Here is a 13,581-nt window from a genome sequence, read left to right on the forward strand (position 1 = left end):
TAGTAGCAAGAAACAAAAAATTCTTGGCATATAACATGTCAGGTATGCTTTCTCTTTGCTCTTAAACATGATTTTGAGTGTAACACCCAGTGGCCCTATGTAACAATTCCTTTCCTGCTGGCTACGTATAAACATGAATTCCAGCCAGGTCTATTTCTACACATTTTCCCATCAAATACTTTTCACACAGACCCCTCCTAGCAACCCAACCATTCAATATACACTGACCTCACTGGAGAAAAACGGCGCAGAGTCCAAGTCAGCCATGAACTATTTTTAAACCAGCAAGGCCAAACAGCACAGGACCCAACTTGGATCTTTCTTCAAAACACTGCAGCCTTTAGATCTATGCCATTCTTTTCCTTAGGGTCAAGTGGTTACAATAGGATACCTTAAATATGCCAGAGAAATGATTGTGAAGATGAATGGAACCCTTTTCACAGCAAGCTCAGGCAAGAACATCTGTATCACAGTAACTTTGTAGTAGACCTCACACTTTCCTTTAAAACTATCACAATAGAAATATGTTAGCCATACTTCTTTGGAGTACTCAACCTGCCTTATTTATTTTCTAAACACACACCTCCTCATATCATAAGAGAAGGGAAAAATGAGGCACAAGAATGAGCAACAGCTTGTTATTTGCCTTACAGAACAACTGTTTGTTGCTGACATTCCGACTCACTAAATAAGTTACTGGCCTCAAGAATAATAATTCTGATGCCAACTAAGTAGAAACTTACATACTGTTTCTGATTTTATGTGCATGCTCATCATTAGCAGGAAAAAAAAATAAGAGAAAAGCATAAAGTTATCCTTCTAGAACTACAACAATATAAAATATATGAAACTTTTTGCTTAACATGTATATCTGCATTTGCTTGGTTTTCCTTATAAGTTTCAGCAGTATTTCCCACCCTTTCTTCCATTTCTCTGTTTTGTGCTGGTTTCTTTAAGAACTCGCATCACAAGGATCATGCCCACAGCATCTGGGATAAACATAAGATTTTTCACTTTCGAAATGGTTAAGATATACCCATGTTCCAATGTTTCCTCACGCAGTGAGTCTGTAAGGAAAAAAACCCCAGCCTTTTGCTTTGATGTAATAAGTGTTTTGGCTTGCCACAAATATAAGAAAAATTCCATTGTAACAACCCCCAAGAAATATGGAACTCTACCATGAAACGTGGTGTTCTCCAACTGTTAAGAAAAATATCACTTAAGTGTTTTAAATCTTATATTTAGGTCTGTGAGGAGGAAGTATGAAATAAAGCTTTTTCTTGCATTCTACTCTACTTGCACACTCAGATTGTGTTTGTTTGTTATTCTAACGACTGCACTGAGAATTTCCATCTCAGGAAAATTGAAAATAATGAACTTTCTGTTAAGGAACACAGAGGTTTAGAACACCGCCAAGCCTCCTCTCTTTATAGTATTACATATATTTTAGATCCCTAAATAGTACAAATGTGTTACTGATGCTGTCCCGTCTCTGAGATTAGAAAGGGAGGGCTGCAAACACAAATAAATGCTGCCAGATATAGATAGTAGATGAGATAGATAGATAGATAGATAGATAGATAGATAGATAGATAGATAGATACATGTATATAAAGTGCAAAGGCTGGCATGGGGTTCAAAAGTAGCTTGCTCTTTGTGCAGGCACTGCAGCAGTGCCTCTGGATACCCTTGTGGCTCTGTCATCTCTTTCTGTAGAAGGACTATAATAAGGGGAAACAGAGAAATTATGAACCAGACACAACAGCAGTTACTGAGTTAGAGAACGTGACTGCAACTACTTTGTTCTTTTAGGCATCTGAGAAAGGTTTCACCCAGGAATGACAGAGTTTCTGTAGTTTCTTTCAATAGGTTGGGCAGAAAACCTCTGTCAGAGACAGGCCTGCAAATCACAAGTTCTGTTCCAGCTCTTCCTCAGGCTTCTGCAATTGGACCCCTCTGTCCTACTCAGGAAGTTACCTAAGGAGGGGCATAACTTTAAGTGATTACTAATTCTGTGGAAATGAGCAAAACCAATCCCAATGAGTTTGGAACCACACAATTACTTTTAAATTCCAACATGCATTTGGAAACAGAGTTTCTCAGCTTTCAGCTACTCAAGGCAGTTATCCAATGCCAGTTCCAGTCCATTATTTTGTACCCTAAAATACTGATACCCTGGGAATACACCTACATTTGTCAAACACTAGGCAGTGGGCTTGAGCAGGGGATCTCTGACACTCTGCAGCACTCAGGTCTGAACTATACTCGCTTGTCCCCTTTGAACCACTACAAACACTCTCCTTGGGAGAAACCTGCAGCAGCAGGGAAAGCGCCCTATACTCCAAACATGACTCAATCTTGGGACTTGCTCCATCTTGCTTGGGAGAACTGATAACATTGCAGTACCAGCACGTGCATGCTGTAAACCTGACAACCAAATCACTGAGGGAACTCAGCGCTACAGCCAACCCCTGTGGCAGCCCACAGTGTAGTTTAGTCTCTCTTCTTCCTGGGTTAACCTGGGAAGTGCTTGTTCTTAATTAAAATTTGAGGACTCCATTTGAGACAAGTCATGGAACCTTCAATCAAAGTTTTATAGAGAACTGGTGTGCCGCCGCAGCGAAGAATCCCGGGAACAGAGTTCAACCAAGCAATTTTTCGTGATAGAGACTGCTGTTATTAGATCACACACTCTCTAGAAAGGACTTGGACAAACACTGGGCGTGAAGCCATCAGTCACAGATTCTTACAAGATTGTAAAGATGGATCAAAGACAATTCCTTTCCTATGGGGTAGTAATGAGTGCTTAACTGTCTCTGCCAGTCAGCTCCTCTGTCTTCTGGCAGAGAAACAGTGCAAATACCATCTGCACCATATCCTCTGGTGCTCATTTAGGGTTGTCCAAGAGGCAGAATATATGCACTAAGGGGAGGGGGCAGGACACAGGAATTTCAACATCTTTGAACTATTACAGACGAAGCTACAGATAAGAAACAGATCTATCAAGCTGTGGAACTCAGCACAGGTCCTCAGAGTTCAGGTGATGAGATTATCAGATGCTCCTGTCAACTGTACTGCACACAGTCAAGGAGAAAATTCTATAGGCAGGCATAGAGGACTGAAGATTTTCAGTCTTGATTATAAGCCAAGGGCATGTTTCCCACTCCTTTGGTCAAATGAACAGCTTGCCTAGAGAACTGTCAGACTTGCTGCTCTCTCCTGTTTGGTCTCCTGCTGCTTCCATCTGACACATAACTGCCTCTACCAAGCACATCTGAGCTCTTTATATTTTCCCTGCTGAAATGTAGCTATTTAAAACCACAAAACATTCGTCCTAAACTACCTGATCCTGTCTTTTAATAAGTTAGTGGAAATATTACCTTGTCAACCGAAAGTCAAAATATAGATAAATAATAAGGGATTTAACTGAGCAAAATAATGTATGTACAAAATGTTTCCATAAGTTTTAAAGAGCTTAGTGGCTACATTAACTACTTTCCCCAGCTTCTAATTCTTACAAGAAAAGAAACAGTGGTGTAAAGAATCACCCACTTTTCTCAACTGTGTACTCATAGTGGCAGGGAAAAAGAATGAGGCAAACTGTTCAAGAAATACTGAAGTGGGGGGGTTAAATAATGTCCTATGTATTTGTCTTTAACATTTCTGCTGGTTTGTTGAGCTGTAAATATCATGATCACTCAAGCATTGATTAACTTGCATCGTGTCCTGGGATTTGTGCCTCAAGATGTCCCATGCCTCACAAATAAATTCCATATATTTTGTTTTGCCTTATTACAGCTGCCCTGTAAACCATGGCAGTTCAGAAACCAACTCAAATGCTGTTATGACATCCCAATTTGGCAGCCAAAAAAAAAAAAAACAAAGAATCCCTGAGAGTGGAAGAGACAAGCAGTCACAGAAATATCCAGAGATGTTCAGCCAGGCTTTAGACTCTGGAAAAATCCATCCTGTAAGATGGTGACACAAAGATTTTGGGGTATGTCTGTCTTACAGCTTTTAATGCCAGTAATCTCAAGAAGCAAAGGGGCTGTATACTTAGATGTGAACACTCTAAACAGTGGCAGGTGCATAACATCTAGTTTCTTCAGTTGAAGTAGTTTTCTTTTGAACCAGCTCTGGTGTGCACAGTAATCATGCCATTGAACAAGCAGAGTTGGAAAATCTTGCCGAAGTACCTTTGAGCTGGGTGTTGGATCACATGACCTCAAAACTTCTTTCCCAGCTTAATTATTCTCTTATTCTGAGATGGTAGGGAGAAGATTAGAAAAAGACACTCACCTGCAGACAAAAACAGTCAACTTTGAATATGTAAACTTACTCTCACCACCAACAACAGAAGTTGGTATTTGCTGCCTGTTGAGACCTCCCACTTAGGCAAAACAGCAGTTTAAAGTCATTCTATCAGTCATTATTGAAGGTAAAATGATTCAGTCCTGAGCTTGCCAACCATCCTTGCTTATGAATAAGTCACCTAACAACCATCCCTCGATATGAACAAAGCCCCATGAAATATCTTCTCTGCAATAAAAATAGATTTAATTATCTGAAAAGGACTTCTGCATTCTGATTGTCTTCACTCAAAGGTGGACATCTGCCTTGTCCTTCTCAGTGACATAAGGGGAAACAAGGGCTGCGATAGTTAACCAGATGAGCAGCTCAGTGATCAAAACCGACAGCAGCAACCAGAGCACTTCTCACTCAGAAGTCTTCAGTTATGGAGTGGCCCTTAGGAGCCATTACAGCCTGGTGTCACTTCAGAGCAAGTCACTCATCACAGCCTCTATTAGCCCCAAAGCAGTTTTAGATTATGTCCACCCACAATTGCTCCCTTAGGACTCTCTCATTCTGTTTTGATATGGGAAGTCAAACAGAACTGGATCAAAAAAAGCACAGAAGCACAGAATGACACATCTGGTACAGAACCATTCAAGTACAACAACATCAAGTCAACATGACACAGGGAAACTACACAAGTCAAAAGAAATTTCAGAGTTTGATGGCAACATCATCTAGGAAAACATTGCCCAAACCCTCAAAATACACAGTCCTAAATCAAAATCACTCAGTTAAGAGTCTGGAAAAGGTTCTTTGTGACCAAGCAGTATGGCACAATGGTTATAACAGCAGTACCAAGTTTTTACACAGCTCTACAGAAAACACAAACAATCCTAAGAAAATGACCGTGACATGCACAGCCATAAAGTAAAAATTAATGGAAAAACTGCATTTCTTTTTACTGGCTCATTATTGGACTACTTCCACAGTAGTCAGTGCTGTGTAACTGGTCAGAAAATGTTCAAAATGCAGTCTCTGATGGTTTAATTAATGTGAAGACAAGACACTGTTAGTTATTTACTGAGTACTTTGTACAATAAATTTAATGAATCCTGGGGAAAAAAAAAATCATACTGATGTAAGGAAAAGTGTATTTGTTGTAAGTTTTTATAACAGTCTCCTTATTGGGAGCAAAGTTTTTGTCCCTGCCAGGAAGGGGATCAAGGTCCAATTAAAAAGACCTAAATACAACTTAAAAGTAAACCTAGAGGAATCTTGACCTGAAGAAGCACATAGTGGTATCTGATATATCAGCCCTGCTACAGACACAAATCAGCTCTGAATTTAAAAATTGTTTTAAACTGAATTTTATTAAAGACAATAAACCACACAGGTGCTATTCCTGCTTTTTGCATTAGTGTACAGCTTCATCACAGGCTGGCTGGTGCACGTGCACATGAAAGCAGTTTGGCTGTACAAAATATCTTTCCATTTCAGCACTTGAAATCAAAACACCACTTCCCTAAACTGCACAACATCAGTTCTTGGTTAAAAATCCGTTACTATTTAAAGCAAGATGATTACTTAAAATCAAACTAAAAAGGGAAAAAAAAAATAGTGAGAGAAGAAAGAAGGCAACCAGTTCTGCATTCTGACTTGCCTTATATAGTTATGCTAAAGGAAAAAAGGAGCAGAGCCAACACTGTGAAGGCTTACATGAGGCAATGGTGCCACCCAATGTCCAGAAGTTATACATAAATTGGTTTTTCTTTATTGATCCAAGAATAAAAAAACTCCAACCTCGACAAGCTGTGTGTAATGTTATTAGTAATTATAACTGTATGTGAAGGCTTGGCTCAGGCATAAGATTAATAGATGTGGTAAATTTCCAAGCAGGCAAATATTTTTTTAGTTTCAGCTTGAATTCTCTGATAAATGATTATTAGCATAGCCCAGGTAAATCCATTCAAGCTGTCAAAACACTTCTACCAACATTTTCCTAAGGTCCTCATTATTTCATTTTCTCACTTTTTGAGCCCTCTCAGCTGGGGCCTCTCACAGAGATCAGTTTCAGCATGTTTCAAGTAGTGCAGGGACTTTACCATTATACTACTAAATGAAAATTCTCGCACAGAATAATAATAATAATCCAGTTTTGATAAATGGATGTATCTAGCCTGTGTTCAAAGGACAGTAACTTTTTAGGACGGCCCCTGCAACTATAAAGAAAGAATTTATAATGTTGGAAAATATCAACAGAAAATAATTAATGACAATTACTGTTAAAGTACACATCTCACTTTTGTTTGGAATTTTGCCCTCATCCCTCTACTAGAGGAACATAATGTGACTTCTTCTGAAATAAAAAAAAAATGCTCTAATGAGCATATCCCTCTTTCTTGTGTAATTCTCAGTCTATAAATGCTTGTTTATACCACTTTGCAGATCATGTGTTCTACGCTGTAAAGCATTCTGCCAGCTCTTTGGGCTATCTTACAACTCTTCCAAATAATCTATAAATGTAAATAAAAAACTACACATGCCAAGTCATGCATATTTACTAAAGTACTCACATCACCAAAAATATTATTGTGTTAAGATGTATTTCCTGGTACTAGAATGTTCTGACATTTTTTCAAATATTACTTCTTTCTTTGCATTTGCTAGTTCATTATGCAAATATGGGTTTGTGCTGCTTTATTTTCACCATATTCATCACCAAGTCTTATGTTCATGTGACAAATAACAAGCTCCCTTCAGAGGCCTTTACTTTTCAAAATGCACATAATATTTTTTTGTTAAGCATATTGATTTTTTTTCTTTAAAAAAAAATCTGTAGTTTTAGATGCACCACCTTTGAGACATTCCTTGAAAAGGAAAGAATTTCACCTCTTAATCACTCAGCCTGTTCATTTTTAACTCTCAGTATTTCATCTTCCATCCAATAGATTTTTTATAGCTTTCATATGAAAACAGTATGAAGTTTTCAACACTTAGAATACATTTTATTAACAAGTTTATGTTGCAGCATATTTAAGATAGACATATAATAGCTAATAGATCCTAAGTATAGCAATAGAGGTACTATACACACTCAAAGGAAAATTTTATAGTCCTCAATTTGTGGCAATTTTTGACTCTATGAGAATAAAAGTGGGGAAATTGCATACCTACATTTCTTTTTGGAAAGAAAAGTGTTTGATTTGTGTATGTATAGACATGGTGCAATGCACACACACTTTTAAAGATGCTTTATTACTTGATCTTTCTAAGCTTGTTTACTGTAACCTGTAGTGTATATATATTTATGTACTTAGTTAATTTTTCATGCTGTCCAGGCCTAACCACTCAGTCAGCAGATTTTCTGAAAGTCACTGGAAAAGCAAAAGAAATTAATTTCTTAGTGTCTGGACATAAGATCCTGATATTATATTGGGGTTTTCAGTTTTGGGTTTTTTGTTTTGTTTTTTTAAATAAGTCAAAATCTGAACAGTCTTTGAAGTGCTTTGGATACTTTCTCGTGAAAAAATGGCTTGGATTACTGTCAGAAATTCATAACAAGTACATGTCATACTAATAATGTAAGTGATATTTTTAAAACATTCTATCAATGTTGAAAGCACAAGAAGTCTGCATAATCCATGCACATCTAATTAGCAGTGAGTCATATAAATGATACATAATGATTTGGCAGCATATTGCCAGATGGTTTGCTATCAGATCAAGTAGTAATAACTTAGCTATTTGTCTCCATTCCCCTCATCCTTTATTTTCATTTTCATCCCTTTGCATTTCCCTACTTAAAAATAACATTCAGTTCCTTTTATTTCATGTATAAAAACCAGTCAAAACCCCACTGATTTTTTTTCAATACAGACTGTCTAAAGAGGATTTGCAATCTTTCTGCTTTTACAAGTACATTTATTTTATTAATTGCACTTAGGCCTCAGAGAGTTTATACAATCTAGTTCCATATTTACTTAAAAAACATCCATCTCTCTCCTTCTTCCAATTAGAGATGTTCAGCTGGTCACCTATATTAATTTTGTTTCAACCATAATAATATTTTCTGATTTTCTTATTTAAAACACATCTTGTGTCTAAGCAACAGGAGAAAAGTGTATGAGGGAATTATAAATATATAATCACTCAGAGTATTTGAGATTCATGAGCACTCCAGGTTGAGTACTATTTGAATGTGCGCAGTCTCCATAATTTTGGATCTTAAAGCATTTATGGTAAACCTACCTTGCTGTGTTAAGTTTATTAAATACAAAGCAAATAAAGAGTAAATGTTCTTTTTCCTAAAATCTTAACATTTTCCAGTGGGACAATCCAGTTGTTTAAGTGAAAGGATGAAAACATCTGTACATACAAGGGAATAAAACTAAGAATTTCACAATAACTTTGGCACCGTAACTTTTAACTTATCTTCTCCATCTTTGTGTTAGTTTCAGTCTTAATTTGTGCTTTTCTAAATACAAATAATGCTTAATCAACATCAGACAGTAACAGTAGTTTCCCAGCCATCAAAGCAAATATTCACAGCTACAGGTTTTGAGGAATTCATGTTAACCTCAAAAATAAAGTGTGCTCCATTTTAATTCACGTTTTATAAGAACACAGATCTATTAAGAGGCATGAAAATGAAAAAAGTCACAAGAAATTCAGATTAAGAAGGTTTCTTTGGGTTAAGAGTCTTACTCAGAGTGTGAGGAAGATAAAGCCATCACCCTGTTGGTTCATGTGGGATTTGGATCCGTGCTGTGCTCTGTGTACAAGTGCTGACACATGGCCAGAGCTGCAAAGAGCCTCATTAGAATTTGCCAAGTGCTGAAGCTCTTAGCAGGAAGAATGCAAAAATCTATCAAGTTTATCTGCCTTACCCAAGAGGCTGCGCATTTCGTACAAAGTGGATTTTCCCCTCAGTAGGGATGCTCTGAACAGCTCAGCTCAGATTTCAAACACTCAGAAAGCAGTGCCCATAGATTGCTATGCTTCAGGCTACTTACACTACCTTATGGGTGACATATCCTCTTCAATTTTCCTCTCTTTCTCCAGGATAAGAATGTGAATGGAGGTATTAGTAAAGATAATACTGTAGATATTATCATTAACACTTCCTATACAGAAGAGACAAAAAAAAAAAAAAAAAAAAAAAAAAAAAAAAAAAAAAAAAAAAAAAAAGAAAATACAAGCATCATGTGGTAGTCTCACATAGTTGGATAGACTTTTGGCAACTCGTATTATTTTCCTTGACACAATCCTCTTTTTCACTTGATTTACAAAATGTTTATATACATGAAAATAAATACCATACAGTGGTAGCACAGTGGTATGAAAATCAGTGTAAAGCAAGAGCTGAAGTACTGGATTGTACCACAAGGGTGAGACCACTGGAGCTGTCTAGTGAGCTAATTCATATTTCCAGAGAACCACAGCTTGATAGGAATGGCAGTCCTCCTTTGGAATAAGCAATGACCTGAAATGCTCTTTACCCTTTTAAAACTTAGCTGGGAACCCAAGAACAAATGAACCCTAATCTCATTAGGTTGCATTAAAGACCTTCTCAAATGATGAGAGACAGAAACAGTGCAGAAGCTTTGACTGACCAGCATGTGCTACCATAAGAGCCAGCTGCTCACATTTACAGAGAGGCAGCTGCTGTAAAGCTGGCACAGGCAACTTCCAAACAGATTAGAACAATAGCATGGGCTGGAATGCAACTCAATCCCCAAATGGAAAGTGAGAACATATATAAAGTCCCCAGATAAATGACAGAGACCTATTTACTTGGAGTGCAACATTTTGGTGTTGCCTGCCTATACTGGGATGGGTTTTCCTGTTTTCTGTTTCTATTAAAATATGAAGATGATGTACAAAGAATGCCACCTCTACTCTCCCAGCAGAGGTCCTGTAGATCTCTGTTTGGGTCTCTGGCAACACAGCAGAAATTTCAAGTACTCAATTGATTCCTGTGTTAATTTGGAATAAGTGCCTATGCTTGGCCTTCCACAGGGACATTAGCCCATCCTCTAGCTGGCTGAGGTCATGTTTTATAATGGTAACATTCCCTGTATAGACACTAATGTCATTCTATCTCGGCTGCCCATGGCAGGTTACCAACATTAGGACTGGTTTAACAGATGAGATAACTCCTGTTCCCAAGTTAAATTCAGTTTCTGAACACCCTTATCAATGTTCTGGTAGAGGCCACAGTACCAAATATGAAAATTATTTTTAAAGGCCTGATCAGCAACCATTTTAAAGCATTGCTTGCACTGAAGAAGGTCAGATTGATTTTTTCTCCAGGTCAGAATGTGGGCACGTTCACAGAAGCCATTAAGTGCCACAGTAAGAGCACTTAGAGAACTAAACTCCCTGCATGTACTCAGGGATGAAGAAAAATCCACCAAAGGCACCTTTTTGTCACCAAACTCTCTCTCCATTTATCATAAGTTAAACACCAAAGTAGAGAGAATATTTGGGTAAACTGAGCAACACTCATCCTAAATGTGCAAGGCAACCTTAAAAATTTGAAAAACGTGGCTCAGTCATTATATTCTGGTAACAAGCTACAATAGTTGATGCTTTGCAAAACCACAAAGAAATATGAAAGAACCAAATACCCCACTGAAGAACAAGAAAGCAGGAATAGCAGAACACTCCTCTCCCCTTCCCAGCAGCACTAAGATCACAGACTACATGACCAAGGAGAACATTAACAGAAACTTCACATCAGGCCAGCATTACTGCCCACGTGGACATCCAGTAAAGGCTGATGTGACTCCCAAAAAGAAGGGCAGCACACTGGCTAGCCTCAGTTCTGGAACTCACAAGCTTTCCAACACTAACAAACAGCAGCAGAGGTTACATGTTTCCCCACCCACCCCTACAAGAGGATTGACTGTCCGTGTGTAACCCTTCCTGTCTCTAGTGTAGAAGGAAGACACACACAGTCTCCACATTGCTGGAAGGAAGAACCAAGACTTTTCAGAATCTTTTCTTAGATTTTTGAAACAAAGCTTATCATCTCATTTCTACAGCCCTTGGTAAATCATGGTTTTAAGGATTTCCGTCCTGCTGGCTTTATCCAGAGCATCAGTCTAGACAGAGAGATGCAAGTGTTCTCACTGCCAGGCCCCACCAGTGTGTTAACCTCAGCCAGCCTATGTCGCGTCATTTCTTGATGCCTCTTTGATCTTGTATTTCTTGGCTCTCATCGGTGATGAAAAACAGGGGGTTCTTATTCCCATCATAACATTCAAGCTCATCCCTGCACAAAGCACTTCCTGCTGGCAGCGGGCTGTGCCCACAGCCACAGGGTTTCCAGCCTGCAGATTTGCTGGCAGCATGCAGCTCTGGCCTGTCCTTTCAGAGCAGCCTCACCATGGCCTCAGCTGCCCCAGGCCCAGAGGTAGGAACCATCTCTAGCAGCACCTTACCAATTTTACCTCCCTCAGCAGCTCTCATCTCCCCACTACTCCTCCTCAACACCGTTTACAGTTCCATGGTGGGAACGCACAGCGAGTCACTACCAATATGTGCTTCTGCTCTAGGCTGAGTAAAAATAAACTTTATTCCTATACTGGGATTCCAGTCCATTGAAGCCGTAATTCAGCCACTGCACTGCACCATCAGAGATGGTGCCAGCAGAGTAACTTCCAAATTCGCTGCTGATCTTTTCCTCCCTTTAGAGAGCAGCTGCAAATCTGGGCAAACAGTCAAGTTTTCTTCTTTTCTATTCAAGGATAAACAATTTATAACAGAAGAGAAAAAGCAGAAAGAACATTTGGTATCTACTTTTATCATCTATGGCAACACTTAAACCACCAGATATGCTGCATGTCCATAATTTGCCAGAGCAGGACTTCCTAAACAATCACTGAAAATGCTAGGTACCCCATTCTTGTCAGGTAGGGTGACAGCTGGCACACAGGTGAACTGATACATGAAAAGACTGGTTTTTAACATTCAAGTTCTACAGAAGTGTTATCCAGGATACAAGGACTTTGGGCGCTCACGAAGGCCGCTTAAGTACTTCAAGCATTCCTATATCAGGATATTTAAGCAGCTAAATACTTTGATGAAGTCTGTCTCCTCATTCAAAGCTGGAAATACTTTACCATGAATATTTACCATGTCAAGTAAGGACATGAAACTTCATCAGCTCACACACACACACACAGGCACATCTACCAGGCCAACCTATCAGCTCACTCTGAAGTTAGAAGCTGCATCCTTAGCTAGTCACGCTGGTCTCATGAATTTTTCAGCCCTGTGTCTCCTCTGAAACAGGCAAACACTATTTTAGGAGACCAAATCCTCCCCATACACCCCCAAGAGGGGTCAAAATCCAGCAGAGCTGAATGCTACTGAAGCAAAGCTTCATCAGAAATTGCTGAATCACAGTTCCTAGAAAAGGGTGTTGGGGGTGGGGGTGGAAATAGTTTGCCTCTTCCATGCAGAGACACTCAGGACAGTGAATGCTATCATCTCTCCCTGCCCTTTGTAACAGCCAGGACCTGCAAGGCAGCACCCAACATGCAGAGATGACATAGTTTTAAGCTGTGCTTAAAAGGGAGTATGAGGCGGGACATAGGAGGAATTTCTTCACAGAAAGGGCAATAAGATACTGGAATGGCCTGCCCAGGGAGGTGGTGGAGTCACTGTCCCTGAAGGTGTTTAAGGAATGACTGGATGAGGCACTCAGTACCAGGGTCTGGTTGTTATGCTTCAGTCACAGGCTGGACTCGATGATGGCAGAGGTCTTTTCCCACCGAATTGATTCTGTGATGGATGTGCTGCTGACAGCCGCAGTCAGGGTCTCTGTACCCACCACACCTCCATGCGGAATGCTTCTTCTAGCAGGGATGGGGTCCTGCACTAAAGGCTAGAGTTACACTGCTAGGAAGGAATAGGACATTTAAGTTAGAGCGGATTGTGGCACACCGAGACAAAAGCCCTCTGCACAGAGCCACTGATGCGTACAATTAGCATACTTCGCCGGCCAGCGCAGGAGGGAGATACCTACAACGAAGAGCTCTTGAGAAGCTGCCCAGTGCATTAAAGTGGGAGCACGGACACGGGGAGCGGCTAATCTCCCCCTCTCCGGCACATTCCGGGCGGATCCCCGCCTTTCCCGGCCCCCGCCGCCTCCTCCGCGCGGCCCCGCCCCGCGCGCATGGCCCCGCCCCGCGCGGGGCCTGCGGCGTCCGCGGTCGCCATGGCAGCGGCGCGCGTCACCGCGCCCGGCGCCGCCGATTGGCGGGAATTGTTCGAGAA

This window comes from Pyrgilauda ruficollis, unplaced genomic scaffold (assembly GCF_017590135.1).
Source record: "Pyrgilauda ruficollis isolate IOZ18807 unplaced genomic scaffold, ASM1759013v1 scaffold8, whole genome shotgun sequence".
Taxonomy (NCBI): domain Eukaryota; kingdom Metazoa; phylum Chordata; class Aves; order Passeriformes; family Passeridae; genus Pyrgilauda; species Pyrgilauda ruficollis.